This window comes from Chelonia mydas, chromosome 5 (genome assembly GCF_015237465.2).
Source record: "Chelonia mydas isolate rCheMyd1 chromosome 5, rCheMyd1.pri.v2, whole genome shotgun sequence".
Lineage (NCBI taxonomy): Eukaryota > Metazoa > Chordata > Testudines > Cheloniidae > Chelonia > Chelonia mydas.
In genome coordinates this window covers 114965380-114980715 of record NC_051245.2, presented here as the reverse complement: position 1 = coordinate 114980715, position 15336 = coordinate 114965380, and the positions used below count along the sequence as shown (strand labels likewise).

Here is a 15336-nt window from a genome sequence, read left to right as displayed (position 1 = left end):
TAAAGGAGTTAGAGCTTTGATCCACATTCATCATTTCTCCCCTGTTTTTTCTTACTCTTTACAGTTGTTTATCTGGGCTAGCAACACAGGTTTCCCCTATAGGAATCATCCTGCTACATTTCTTTAGAGCCAGAATTTTCAACAAAAGCCCTTATTTTCCAAAGCAAATAAGCATTTTTTTCTCTGCATAAAAGAAGCATACGATAAATGGCACTTCTGCACCTCTACAATAGGTATTCTCACAGCTTCTGAACAATGTCCTCATGAGGACTTAAATTCTTGTCTTACCAAATGAAAGGCTTTAAGAAGATATGGCCTGGTGCATCAACTGCTTCCAGACTCTCCCCTCTACTCCTGGAATCCCAGATTGCAGTAGTGACCAGAAACCATTTGTTTAATCTTTGACAGGTCGGTGTATTCATCCCTTTCACCACTACAACTTGCCATAGTTATTTGGATGTGAATTTCACTGCACAGGCCTGTTTTTAGTAAGTACTAGAGCTAGGAGCATTATTTGTAACAATGGATTTTATGACTTTTGCCTCTCGTTCTCACTGTGGAATGTCCTTGCACAGACTTTGAATAGGTAGTGTCTCATCCCCACACAAAGCATGTGTTGTGTATATTGCATTCAGATAATACAGTTAACAGTGCAGGTGTAAAACTCTAAGATGGAGCAGTAACTCAGTCGCTAAGTGCACTGAAGGAGTTTGCTGCCTTCCTGACTTTTTTTTTTCCCTGTCATCCATGTATATCTGAATTTCAGCTGCAAAGAGTTTGTCAGGCTGTGGGGGATCAAGTCTGTCCTCCTGATGTCTCTGTCAACTCGTGTCCATTAAACACCTTTACTAGTCTAGTCATTAGCACACAGTATGAACAAGAGAGGTAGCCATAGCAACACGGGAGAGAGAAAGAAGCCTGTCCAAAAACACCCTTTGGCCCCATGCAAATGCAAGGGGATAATGCTAATATGGGTACCAGCATGGATTCATTGTCACTTCCTCACACGTTTGCCAGTGAGAGAGGCCTCAGTAATCAAATGCACATAAATTTCAGTCATTTTTTTGAGCATAAGCTTTCGTGAGCTACAGCTCACTTCATCGGATGCATACGGTGGAAAGTGTATAAGATCTTTTTATATACACACAAAGCATGAAAAAATACCTCCTCCCACAGGTATTTTTTCATGCTTTGTGTGTATATAAAAAGATCTTCTACACTTTCCACAGTATACATCCGATGAAGTGAGCTGTAGCTCACGAAAGCTTATGCTCAAATAAATTGGTTAGTCTCTAAGGTGCCACAAGTACTCCTTTTCTTTTTGCGAATACAGACTAACACGGCTGTTACTCTGAAACCAGTCATTTTTTTCACAATGTGACTGGGCAAATTGGTGATCAAAACTGTGAGACTCCTTAGGAGTACAGAGGAAGTGGTATAGTCTGTTGTCACAGTGCATTAGTTCAGTGTAACCGTGGGGAAAGAGGGGGTTGATCTGGGAGTGACACACATTTAAAATTATTTTTTGGAGAGACTTCGTGATGATAATGTTACCATGTTGGCAGTGACTGAAGAAGGGGAAGAGCATGAGGGACATCCTGTAGAGTGCCTTAACATGGGTGGTCTTAATGGGTAAAGAGGAAGAACTCCTCATACTTCCAGTATGTCCTTGGAGAACATCCATATACCATCTGGTGTTTGGGAAGGAGCTGATACTAGTGCAATAGGAAAGTCTGCATGGACAATGGTTTCTGGAGATGGGTGGTGTGCTGTGTGTATTACTCTGCATAGGCAAACAGCAAAGCTACAGACTATAACACCTGGTCATTTTAAAAAAAGGCTAAAATTATGAGTGTGGGCATATTTTTACATTAACACCAACAGTCCCAAACACTGTAATCTGTCTGGTATATCGGTTGATAGAACAGCCTCTGTAAGCACTGTCGTAGTGTTATCTGTGTGCATGAAAGGCTGCGTGAGCAGCAGCATGACTCAGGGTCCACTCCACTTTTCTCATAATTGTCCAACGTGTCAGAACAAGTGTTCCCATTTCTGAGGTGGCCCAGCAGATGCATCAGCAGCACCACGAGCAGAGCCTCAACTGCACCTCTGGGGCCCAATGATTTCCCTGCCGAGCAAGAACCTCTGTTGTCTGGGCAGCTGAAGAGGGATGTTTGGTTGGCCCTGGTTGATGCAGCTGTGCACCTAGGCCATCCTCCCTCCAGCATCTGCTCTGAACACCTCATTGGCAGGTGCTGTCGTCACCAACAGGCACACTTGCATCTCCACACAGAATGTGGGAGGGCTGCTTTTCATTAAAAAATTGATCATGCAGTCTTCCAGAGCACGTGGCCAATTGTGGGGAAGGAGCACAAACAGCCGGGGATAATGTGGAGGAACTATCGGAGTACCAATAATATGTACCTCATTCGTTATGTACTCCATAGCAAAAACCTGCCAGAAATTGTCTGTCTCATTTACACAGAAAGCACCCACTGACTGCTTTGTTTTTTGTTTCCTCTGGAGGCCATTTCAGTTCCAAGAGAGAGTGAGCCAAAGGCTACCAACCTCTGTTCTCGGGAGTAGGCACTTGGCAGCATATTAATGCCAGACTGCCATTTATTAGCACGCGCACACACTCTCTCTCCGAATTTTTGTTGGTGTTTCCATGGCTTTAGAAAATCTTCTTTACAGGAGGAAAAATATTGCTAGATCTGTCCACAAATTGATTAGAAAAATACAAGGACAGAATTTCAGCATTTCTTCACTTGTACACTTGCAAAATTACATGTGCACGTTCTTGCACCTCTGGGTTGTTAAATTCTAACTCTTGCACACCCCACTTTAAGTCGCATGAACCCTCCAAATTTTCCAGTTACCTGGAGTTGATTGTGAATTGCACAAAATACCCTGTTAAGAATTACTTGCTGTTCACAAAACTTAGAAAATGCAGCCTTGGCCGTTCACATCCAAAAGGGAAAATAAATGGGTTGAAGGCTTCTGTCGTGAAGACACTAAAATGGTCAGAACAGTTCAAAAGGTGTTTTAATGAACGGGCAACCTTTCCCCTTTTGTTAAATTGCCTAAATAAGTTTGGGAGCTGGGCAGTTCCACGGGGATTTGCTTATGCAGAGCGGTGCAGTGCTAGGTTACCGTAAAGACAAGACTTGTTAGTTTGTGAGAGATCAGTTTAATGAGTGCATTGCTTTTTTTTTTTTTTTTTTTTTTTTTTTTCTGCAGGGTACTGAATTCCCTTTTTGGGAGATTTCACTGTAGGCTCTATTAAAACTCTCTTTGTGTGTCGTAATAATAATAATTCAGCATTTTCTGTTCATATCTCTCACTTTGCCTTTCGGAAATGACCGAATCACAACATAGTCATCAACTGATGGAACCTAACAGTTTTAAACAATACATATTTTAATAAGCCTAGTAGCTCTCTGTAATGTAGAGATTAGACGTACTTACCCAGTCACCTCGTGAGGCTGGCCTTCTGTGTTTCAGAAGCTTAGTTCTAAGCCCTAACGCTTGGTAAAAGAACACAGAAATCAATATTAATTCTGTCTGTGACTAAGTGGAAAGTAAATGCGCTGCTTATTTTCACCTATCTGAACATGACCCAAATCTCTTTGCAGGTATCAAAGAAACCTCATAGAGTGAGAATTGGACAGTGCGGTGTCTTTGTGGAGTGTTTGGTCGGTGACTTCAACTCTCTGTTTCCACTTGTGGCATTTGAAATTGCTGTCAAGTTCGCTGTCTGGGTAAGTGCAATCTGAATTGGCCGTGGGTGGGACGGGAGAAGGGAAATCAACAGTGTAACTTATTTTCCTACAGGAGAACTGAAACAATAGGAGTCATAAAGTGTTTCTTGTCTTAATTGTATCTTTTAATGAACCGGTGTGATTTAGAAATGTTTAATCATTGCTAGTTGAAGGAATTTGGTACTAAGCAACTCCATGTTGTGAGGTTTTGTTTAAGTAAATGTAGGATTTGAATGGAAAACACACTAAATAGATTTGGAATTGCAAATGTATAGTCTTTTGTCATGTCCTTCTCTGTTCTTCTTGTTCGACTATCCACAGCTGCTGAGAAGAGCACTGTATTGTCAATTAAAATTAAGAGTCCTCCTTTTTCTTCAGTTAGCCTTTATATATTATTTCAGTTATTGACTGGCATTCCCCTATCAATGTGATAATATCCTCATTTAAAAATTATTTTATTACAAGGAAATTGTTAACAAAAACAATAGCAAGATATAAATCACATAATATTTTAACGGGGTTACTAATACCATCTTCGATTATAATTGAAATAATTATATCTTATTTTCCTTTTACTATTTCTGCTGTTTGCTTACATCTTGCATCTCACTCATCTTAGAAAGTGAAGCTGCATGGCAATTCTCATGCACGAGTAGAACACTGTCATAGCTCGGGCTCTCATCCTACAGTGAGCTCTGCCTGGGCAGAACCCTGCACCTGCACAGGGCTCCAGAATAGATAAGGAGTCTCCATGGGGGGCAGAGGGGATCTGTTCATGCGGTGCACAGTGGAGGATTGGGACATACCTTAGCAACAGTGCAGTGGAACGTTTAGCTGCCCCCGCCTCTCCTCCCCAATCTGTTCTCATTTGGATTGATTTCTTTAGTTATAAAAATGTGCACTTTATATCTAATTACTTGACAGTACCCCTTTCACAACTTGTCAGATCTTTAATTGATACGTTTTATCAGATTCCTTTCATAGCTGGACATATATCTGTTGGTGTAACCTATGTAAAACTGCATTGTATTTGAATGACGCTAGTGAGTTTGCAAAGTTGTTTTATTAGATACTGGTGGTCAGTGCCTGGGTAGACAAACTGAGCAATTAACTTGGATTCAGCAATAGTTTGCTCACAGCTTTGGACATTTAGAGAACTGTTATTAAGAGAACAGTTGCTGGCCAGAAAGTAGAGTTACTCTTTCTTTCATCATCCATCCATCCATGGAATTATTTTAAACTTCCAATTAGATGGCCACTCCATAGAGGGAGAAGGAACTCCTGGTTAACAGATTATCAAGAGGACAATAGCCACTGTAGTGTTTTCCATCCACAGAAAGCAAAGCATGTACTTTCAATGTATATAACTTTTACTGTAGATTATAGAATACAACAAACCATCCAGTACAAAATACCCATGAGAGAGAGAGCATAGGGTAGCTCTCACCCTTTGAGATCTTCCATCTTGAATTGTCTCAAAACACAGCTCATCTAGCAAAAACACAACTTCCATTTAAGGGCGTATTTAAAAAAACAGAAAAACTTTTCTGCCCAGAACCATAGTTAGTGCTCTGTGAACCATCTCTCTTAAGATGAATCAAACCCACAACTCTCTGGCTCCAAAGAAATGGTGCTACAGATAGGCAATACTGACATGTAGCCTAAGGCGGAAGCTATTCTGTGAAAGGCATCAGAAAGAGTACAGAAGTGTTTTTGGGTCTCAGGAGCATGTGTGCGCACCGTTTCACCCCCCATTTCAGGTTTGGACAAACCCCAAAACAAAATTTGTGGGGGTGAACAGCAGCTATTTCCCCCCCTAGATTGGGGATTAAAACCATGCATAAACAGCCAAAGGTACTCAAATGTTGCAGGGAACTTGACCTACCTTTCGAATATGTAACAGTTTGAAACCAGGAAAAGTTTTACACACTTAGAAACAGGGTATCCAAAATGCTATGATAGATTCACTTAACCTAGTCTCTGTCCCTTTGCCTTATTTTCATGCATTATCTGGCTTCCAGGTATGAATATTGTGCTCTGTATCTGTTCAGTATTATTCCAATGAATTCACATGGTCATCAGTAGATGATAGGAATAAGCTTCTTTGCATTCTGGCAGACCACAGAGGAATGGATGGCTCATGTAATGTAGTGACAGCGAAGATTGCGAACACATCCTGGATAGCCAAACAAAAAGATCATCTTCTATTTAATTTCAGATGCAGTACATTATAATATGACTTATCAATATTATAGTTAACCATCTGTAAATTGCTCAGTCCTATTTTAACTGTTATATATTAGCTCTTTAGTATGGTATTTAAGATCTTTAGCCAAGCACACTGCTAAAGGACAGAAATTTGTGGTAAGCTCCCTGAAAACACAGGCAAGTTTACAGTGTAACACAAACAGAACTAGATTGTGCTTGGCCATTGTGTAGGGCATAGGGGCTTAAGAAGCTTCAGCCTTTTTGTGTCGCTCATGTGAGGGCAGAGCACTTGTAACAGTCTCTCTGAGTAGGGACTGCTTTTCTCTCTTTGCCCAGAAGGAGGCAAGGCCATGGACCCAGTTCTGCCCCCTTCCAGACCAGCCTATGGACTGGAGCTGGTACATGAGGGAAGCAATGCATATCTTCCTAGTGCATGGTGCAGAGTGCATGTACCACTCCCCCTTTCTTGGGCTTTCCTTGGGGTGGCTCTGTACTGTTCCCTACATAGTACTTTGTACGTTTCACACAATACTGTCCTCGGTCCTGTAGTGACAACTCACATGGTAGTTTATTCCATATACAGGACAGAGTACTGTAGTGCCAGATTCTGATCTCAGTTGAAAGAGAGTAAACCCATAGGTGATAGCTGGTGAAGTTACTCCAGATTTACCGCACTGCTGTTTACATCAGAATTTGGCCTGCAGTACCTACATCTACTGGGGAGGGAGGTGTCCATGAATGGTTCTAGTGCAAACACTGAACAGTTTTTGTTTTATTTTTTTTAAACTCTGTGGTACTTACTTTTAGTTTCAGTTGAGTATATTTGAGGGGAGGGAGTGATTTTTATGGCTGTTCCTCTCCAATGTGGATCTTGGAATAATCATCAACCAACCAACTTCAGCCATTTTCAGGCTAAGTTACAGAATGTGTTCTACTTACAATTAACTGGAGGCTTCAGGGAGTATAGAATCTGGCTGTTGTCTTCTGAGAATGAAAATTGAGGGCATGGTGGGACAATCTTTTTAAAGTCCTGACTATCCTGTGAATTGGATATCTTTGACATGGCTGCTTGTCCAGGACTCAATCGCAATGGCCAAAGAGAGTAGTGCTCATTTTGCAGGTTCCTAAAATTAAGCTTTCCAGAATCAATGACGGGGCTTTCTCTGAGAAGAGGGTCTTTCATTTAGAATGAATGCCATTTGGCTGGTTGCCAGAACCTGGCTTTGGCAGCTTTGAGTCCATCTTTACAGCATATTCGATTGTTTAGCTTTCAGTTAATTTGTGGTTTTGTTTTTCGGTACCTGAGCAGTTTGTCTGAAAACATGTTTTGCCACAATCGTGGCAGTAGACTTTTGGCTGTATCCATTTTTGGTGGCTTTTTATTGTTTCCATTTATAACTCTTGTAACAACTACTATCTACCAAGGTGGCAGACAGTCAAGGAACTAAAAAAAATAAATAAAATAAAGCTGAATAATAAACTGAGAAGGACCCACAGGACTCATTTTCTATAGTATTGTTGGATCCAACTGGCCTTTGTTTTTCAGAAGCCTTTGGGGGGAGAGGTGACTTATTTCAGTTCATCTGTTAAAATATCTGAGAAACATTTATGTGAATCTGAAGTCTTCCCGCACTATCAGACATCACTTCTTGGTGCATGAACAAGCTTCTGCGGCCCCTGTCTATCCTGGGCTGCCGTTTGAATGAATGTCTTCTGTGTTAAGTCCCATAAGTTGTCCTTCTCTGAGTAGTGATCAAGGGAGGGTTTCTTTCAGTTGATTCTTTTTGTGTTTTTCTCCAGCTGCCCGTAGAAGATGCTCTTACAGAAACTTGCACTTAAGTGAGAATTTAGGCCCGTCTTGCAAATGGACACATTGCTTTGGCTTTATGTATGTGACTAGTCCCATTGACTTCAGTGAGCCTCCTCATGTGTGCGAAGCGAAGTACACGAACATGTGTTTGCAGAATAAGGGTCTGACTTGGTGAGTCTTTTGTTTCTTTGCTCTGATAGTGGCATTGCTGTTATTATAGGTACAGAAGAGGAAGCCATTCCAGCAGTATGAACCCTCTTCAGGCAGGGACATGATCCAAACATTACAACTTGGTGTCTATTTTTAGGAAGTATATACTTTCCCTTCAAAAGACAGATGTCTGTAAAACACAAAAGTAAGTTAAAGTTAACACCCAGAACTGGCCTCCACTTTTAAGAGCTTTCATTGACCATAAAACTGAAGATTAGAAAGTTGTTTCAACTGAGTAGTCTCTGTATTTTTTCAGTACCTAGCTAGCAGTATGTGTTCCTTCTCCAGATGACCGGCACTAGTAGTCCATGATGTTTCTCTTTCCTTTCCAGAAATTGATTTAACCATAATGTTGTCTTGGGTGTAGTTACAGTAAATTCAGAGCAATACAGTATATCCTTGGAGCACTGGCATAGTTTGTGATTGCTTGGGAGCGCCATGACTGTACCCAAGATGATTTTATAAAGAAATCAATTTCTAGCGAAAGTCAGTGAGCAGTGAAAAGAGCAGAAAAGGGTTTAGAAAGTTTCGTGGAGGAAAACAAAATGAAAGAAAAACAGTGCTTTTTTAGAAAGGGCATCATCTGCTACTGTGTATAATCCTGCCTAGTAATTCTATGCTCCGGGTCCGTATCATTCCAGAATTCTCAGATCCACTAAATTGAAGGCAGAGTGCTCTCTGGTCGACTCCAGTACTCCAGCTCCCCGAGAAGAGTAAGGTAAGTCGGCCAGAGAGGGTCTCCCGTAGATGCAGTGCAGTGAAGACACCAGGGTAAATCGACCTAAGCCACGTCAACTCCAGCTAGGTTATTCACGTAACTGGAGTAGTGTAACTTAGGTCGATTTACCCCAGTAGTGAAGACAAGCCCTGAGATGCAAATGTCAGGACCTACCACAGAATCCTCCAGAGGCAGAAACAAAAATCTGCATCACTGCAGGCATTAGTGATTCCCTACCTCCCTTATTACAGAATATGTAATTTTATGCGATAGATATCTGAGTATGCTGAAAAAACGGCACAAGTGTTTCCACAGAGTCCTGCTGGCCCCATCTGTGTGTGTACGGGAGCTGAGCGTTCCTGTCAGAGTGGAAGAAATGGCATTGTGGCCCCAGACTATGACAGGAATTCAGAGCTCTGTATTCCGTTCCCAGCTGTGTCACAGACTTCCTTCGAATTTGAGCACGGTGCTTTGTCTATGCCTTAGTTTCTCCAACTGTAAAAGGGGATTATTCCTGCCTGCCTTGGGAAGGTGTTGTAAGGCTTAATTTCATTAATCTTCGTAAAGCAATTTGAAATCTTTGGGCAGAAGGTACTATAGACAATGCAAAGTATTATTGTTAAGGGGGCAGAGGAGATAAATTTGTCCCTGTTACACTTGAATTTTATTAAGACCTGTATTGTGTGACATGAGGCATCAGGGTGTTCATTTTCACACCCATGTACTTTTCAAACTTGAGTTTGATCATTTGAAAATCAGAGTATTTCCGGTAATATGATCCCTGCCCCTCCCCCCGACATTAACCACAATGCTTGAGCACAGGGTATGCACTGAAGGAGATACAATGGACCACTTTATTTTATGTGTTTAGTTCAGGCAGGTGCTGATGTGACTACACGGGGTGGGGAAGTGGAACTCTTTCCAAAATAGGATCTCTAACACTCTCAGCAGGTGGCCTGTGAACAATCAAATAGATTAAGGATTATTTGTAGAAATAATTTGGGCCAAATCCAGCTCCCATTCTCAAATTGTATTAAGTGAGAATTGGATTGGGTCTACTGGTGAATATTTTCAAATAATGAATACAGTAAAGAAAACTGTAGGGTGTGATTGGCAATTCACCAACAGAAGTGAAGAGATGAGATGCTCCAGATAAATTACTCACTAAGGATTATTCCTTCATCTTTCTACTACTTTGTATCCTCTTTCTGCTGGCATTGATGGTTATATTGCTTCAATTTCATCTTGGCTCTTGCTCTTTCAAAAATATGATTGCAAGGTGGAATAGCCTTTTGATTAAGGCACATTTCTGTGACTTAGGTAGGTGTGGATTCAGTTCCTGGCTCTGCCCGAGACTTCTTGTTTGACCTTGAACAAACCACTTAATCTAGCCATGCCTCAATCTCCCCATCTATAAAATAGGGATAAAAATACTTTGTCTTCTATTTGCCTTGTCTACTAGATTGTAAACTCTTCAGGACAGGGGGACTGTCTCTTACTATGTGGATGGATGTACAATACATACAAAGTGAGGTTCCAGTAAAGGTTGAGACCTACTGACACTACAATAAAACAAGTAATTAATAATATATCAAATTGAGATGACACATCAGGCCTGATCTTTCTCTTTTTTGCCTTGTGTATCACCATTGCACCTGTTCAAAGGAAGCTTGAAACATTGCCAGATAAAAACAGTAGCATTTTACAAGCATTTTGCACAGGTGTAGATAACTATTTGAGGTAAATGGCAGTACAGAAACAGGCAGTAAATGAGTCCACTTGATACGTATGTTTGATACACACACATTATATATATTACATAATGTGTGTGTGACTGTATTTGTTTCTATATATGTTAATATCATGGATGATCTACTGTATGTGGAAATAACAAATTTCAACTTCGTTTCAATACCAAATTTATGAACTAGGGACCTATACACTTATATAACAATTGAGCCATTAACGTTGGGCTCACTCAGACCCTGAGCAAACTAAATCACTGCATACCTGACAGGTAAATAAATAATGAACATTTCAAGAATGGAGGCCTGCTTGAGATCCTCATGACGTTCAGCCGGTGATGCAGGACATATAATAATAATAATAATAATATATATAAAAAAAAGCTTGGACGGTACAGAAAGTCAACTCAAAACACGTAGTAAAGTGCCTTTCACGCAAAACATTTCCAAGCTCTTGAGGGGAATATATACCTTCCTTTAACAAATACTCTATCAAAGGTGCTTCACAAGCACAGCTGTGGGTCTGTGCAGATTGGAAAGTGTACAATTTCCTGTTCAAAGAAGTCAAGAAACAAGCAGGTGTAATAGTTACGGAAATAAAAAAGGAAATGTACATTTTTGGATGCTCTTCTCTCCTTGCAAAATTCATTCGGAGTACCTGCCGGAAGATCAGAGAGAGAAATACAAAGGTGGAGAGAGAAAATCTCCACCCTCACCCCCACCAAGCAGCTCTGCCAGTGGTTGCAAGGGTCTTCTAGAGTCCACATATTTACTTCCTTCAGCCTTTGTTTCCACACCCTTTCTTTTCAGGTTATTTATTTCCAGTGGACCAAAACTTGAAGTCCTTATTCAGTCCTTACTAAGGAAAAATTGCACTTTAGGAATGATCCTCTGTAATCCTAGCCACAATGCAGCAGGTATATAGTTTGTAGGTGGTGGAGCAGAGAAAGATGGGTCTTCAGTTACTGGGGTCGTCTCACTTGACTTTTTTGTAGGCTAGTACCGTGATAGACTTCTTCCAGGAGTTGGGAATACGGCAGAACTGTTTGCACTTGTTTGAAGATGGCAGTGAGTACCAGGCGATAGGGATCTTGTTTTTTTTCAGGAGGACATAGCAAATTCTGTCTTATTCCTCGGACTGTTTTTTGGTTGGTTGGTTTATTTTTGTCTTCATGAGTCTGAATCATTGCCACAGCTGTATCTTGATCTGCTATGGAACATTGCAATAACAATGTACGGGCACAGGGGACCTGATTTTGAGAAGTAGGGAGCACAGACATCTTCCACTGAAACTGGGGGAACTGAGCACCCAGAATATCTGAAAACCAGCCTCTACAGATATACATTTGTGAGATATAATACTACGATATAAAGGTCTTACAAATTGCATTATTCCTAAGTGGCAAAGATCATCCCAAATTAGTGGTAAATTTTAAAACAAAGAAAAACCCTTCCACATTTGAGGCAAAAGAAAGCAATATTTCTTTATCAGGTTGTTTCAAATGAGGTGGGGAGGGAGGAGACTAAAAACGACAAACCGCAAACAAAACTGTACTTGGCATCAACAAACTGCAACAGTATGTTGTGCTTTGAAAATGTTTATTACTATAAAACATAACTGAGAAGTCCCTGCATCTCTTGCTTGTTGCTCTGCTCAGAATCATAAATAGTACAATCATCCCAAGCTTATGGCAATACAAATAGGAACACAGGAAATGTCATACCAGATCAGGCCAGTGACCCACCAGTACTAAGTTTCAAGAAATTCTGCAATAGGTCGTTAAGGGGAAATCAGCCCATAGGGCAGGTTTCTTCCTAACTCCTCCAGTTAGTGCTTCACTTGTGGCCTTTAGAATTTACACCCTTCCCTCTTTGTTCTGGAGGCATTTTTATTATTCCTCCCATTAATGTTCTCACAAATACATACATAAATACAGTCATACAAATGTTCAATCCATTTTTGAATCCTGTCAAATTCTTGTTATCAATGATACCTTGTGGTAATGAGTTCCACAGACTAATTGTGCAGTATGTGGAAAAGGGTATTGGTTTTAAATTTGCTGTGTTTCCAATTTCATTGGCTAGCCCTTCGTTCTTCTATTATAAGAGAGGATGACCTACTTTCTTTACAGCAATTGTCATTTTGCACACCTTTATCATCTCCTTTTATTTGTCTCAGTCTTTCTTCAGGTGGAGTTTTTTCTCCCTGTTTTTCCTCATTCACATTACTGAACTCTGAACCCTTATTTCTGCTATATCTTTTTGAGATAGGGTGGTGAACATTGAACACAGCATTCCAGGACAAGGAGTAGCACTGATTTATATAATGAAAATATACATGATCAATCCCATCCCTTTTCTATTCTAACACAAATTCTGAAGTGCACTGTACATTGAGGTTTTCACAGAGATGTCAGCAATGATGCCCAGGTCTTTTTCCTGAGAAGATGATTAATTTAGAACCCAATCAGGTGTATCAGATGTCCAGTGTTTTCCCTTCGTTGACATGCTGTTTTGCATTTATCAAGAATACATTTCCTGTGCAGTTATGTTTCCCATTCACATAGCTTTGTTAGGTCCCTCTGAAATTCTTCATAATCATGTACAGGCTTGACTAACCTAAATTTTGTGTCCTACAAAGCTTGCTACCTCACAGTTTATTCCCTTGTATAGATCACTAAAAAAATATAATAAACAGCTACAGGCCTATTACAGATCCCTGTGGCACTTCACTGTTGAACTTTTACCATGATGAAAATTCAACATTTGTTGTTAGTATTTGTTTTCTTACTCTTACCTGGTCCATGACAGTACTCTTCCTCTCACCATAACTACTCGGTTTCTTCAGTTGCCTTGATAGATGTTATCAATGGCTTTTTGAAAAGCCTGTATTTTATTCATATGTTGAAAGCAGATATGCCAAACCCTGCGGGGGTGGGGGGGGGGATGCAGAAATTGGGCTTGTTTTTGGCTTAATTGGCTTGTGAATTGCTTGTTGGCTAGTTTTTGTAGCTTGTTGCTTGTTTGGCTTTCAGCTTGTTGCTTCTTTTTTTTTTTTTAATTGGCTTCTAGCAATGGGGGACAGGCAGGGGCAAAGCGGGGAGAGAGTCGGGGTGCACAACAGGCCCACCACTGTCCCAGATGCACGCCAGGGGGACCTGGTCATATAGAGTGGCGGGGTTCTTAGGGATTGGCTTGTTTTGAAATAGGATTAGCTTGATTTTTGGCTTATTGTGAAAGTCGGGGTGCTTATTTACCACATGAAAGTTGGCAACTGTAGTTGAAAGGCTTCTAATAGAGTAATATATACATAGAGCATGTATCTAGAGGTTACAACAGAGACCTGGAAATCCAGTTTCCTGGATTCTTTTCAGCATTCTGGTGCTGATTCATTGTGTGACCTGTTGCAATGCTGTTGACTTTTTCTCTGTACCTCTATTTACCCATCTGTAAAAAATGGGTATAAAACACTTAGGCCACGTCTACACTAGGAGTGTGGTTACTACAATAAGAATACCAGTATATTATACTAGCAAAGCACTCCTAGTGGGGTCACATCTATACTAGCAAAGCTATACTTTGACTCAGTATAATAACCCCCCCTCCCCAAAACGAAACTAGCAGTGGTGGTATAAGTGCAGGTTTGCCTGTATAGCTGCATTTACTCTAGGGACTTCGGACAGCACAGCTATGCTAGTCAGAGATTGTGCCCCTTTACATCCTTGACCGACATAGCTATGCTCACAGAAGTCTGTGGCTTAGACCTGGCTTTAACCTAGCTCCCAGGGGTGGTATGAACTTTAGTTAATGTTTGTATATTGCTTTGGGCTACTTTGAGGGCAGGCACTTAAATAAAGTAAGTGCAAAGTAAAATATGTTTGAGAGAGTGAATTAGATAATATCTTCCTGAGTGCATATGGAATTGTCAAACTAGAAAAGTCTGACACTGTAAGGATTAGAGACATCAGCCTAGTTATAAATAATGGTTAAATATATTGCAGTACGTGTATTGGATGCCATTACAATGGAATTCAGTGTTACTGATCGCTGTTTGTAGTGTGCCTTGGATGTGGGTGGGTTTCTTCCTTATTTCCATTATCCTGACTGCTGGCTGATTAGATTGGAAATGATTTAATTTTCATTTCTTTGATGCTTATAGGCAGGGAAGAATTTTGCACCTCTGTGAGTGCCACTCAGCAGCCTGCAAAGAACTTCACAGCTAGTAGGAGTGTTAATTAGAGCCAATTATGAGTTCATTGACCTGCAGTGGCACCAAATTGCAGAGAGAACAACTTGTATGGTGGGGGAAATTAGCTAAGCTGCATGTGACTCATTCAGGAAGCTCACTGTTACATGAATCAGAGTAGCAGCCGTGTTAGTCTGTATTCGCCTTTTCACGTTACATGAATCTTTATGTAGTGATCAATCAGATGGGATGATCTACAAGAGGGTAGGAGGGAAAGAGTTTCCCCCACTTAATCTATATAACAAAATCCAATTGAGTTTTGTTTCAGCTACTGTTCTTCCTTTTATTGATCTCAAAACCAAACTGGTTAATAAATTAATCATTCCACTGTGACCATCCTCCCTGCAGATATTTTTTGGAGGAACGTGCCTAGGACTCCCTGTCCACTCCCTATGCTAGCAGAAGTTTCAGTGCTTCTCACAATGAGTAGCAGCAACCAGCAGTGCTATACCCTAGGGTTGCATTTAAAAACATTACACAACCTACTCTAGGAATTCACATTGTGCCTCTGAAGCCTCCAGGCATGATACCATTGGGCATTTGTAGATAAGTAGGGCTGTCAAGCGAATAAAAAAGTTAATCTCTGTTCATCACACCAGTAATAATAGAATACCATTTATATAACTATTTTGGGTGTT

The 15336-nt window shown here is 40.6% G+C and overlaps 1 long non-coding RNA gene across 2 annotated transcripts in view; it reads left to right on the top strand.

Moving 5' to 3' along the window:
- Positions 1–15336, top strand: part of LOC119566586 — a 403844-nt gene that overhangs the window by 264309 nt on the left and 124199 nt on the right. For both annotated transcript variants that reach the window (XR_006291102.1, XR_006291101.1), the window contains one exon: positions 3636–3761. This is a non-coding gene — a long non-coding RNA (uncharacterized LOC119566586). The remainder of the gene's footprint in view (positions 1–3635; positions 3762–15336) is intronic.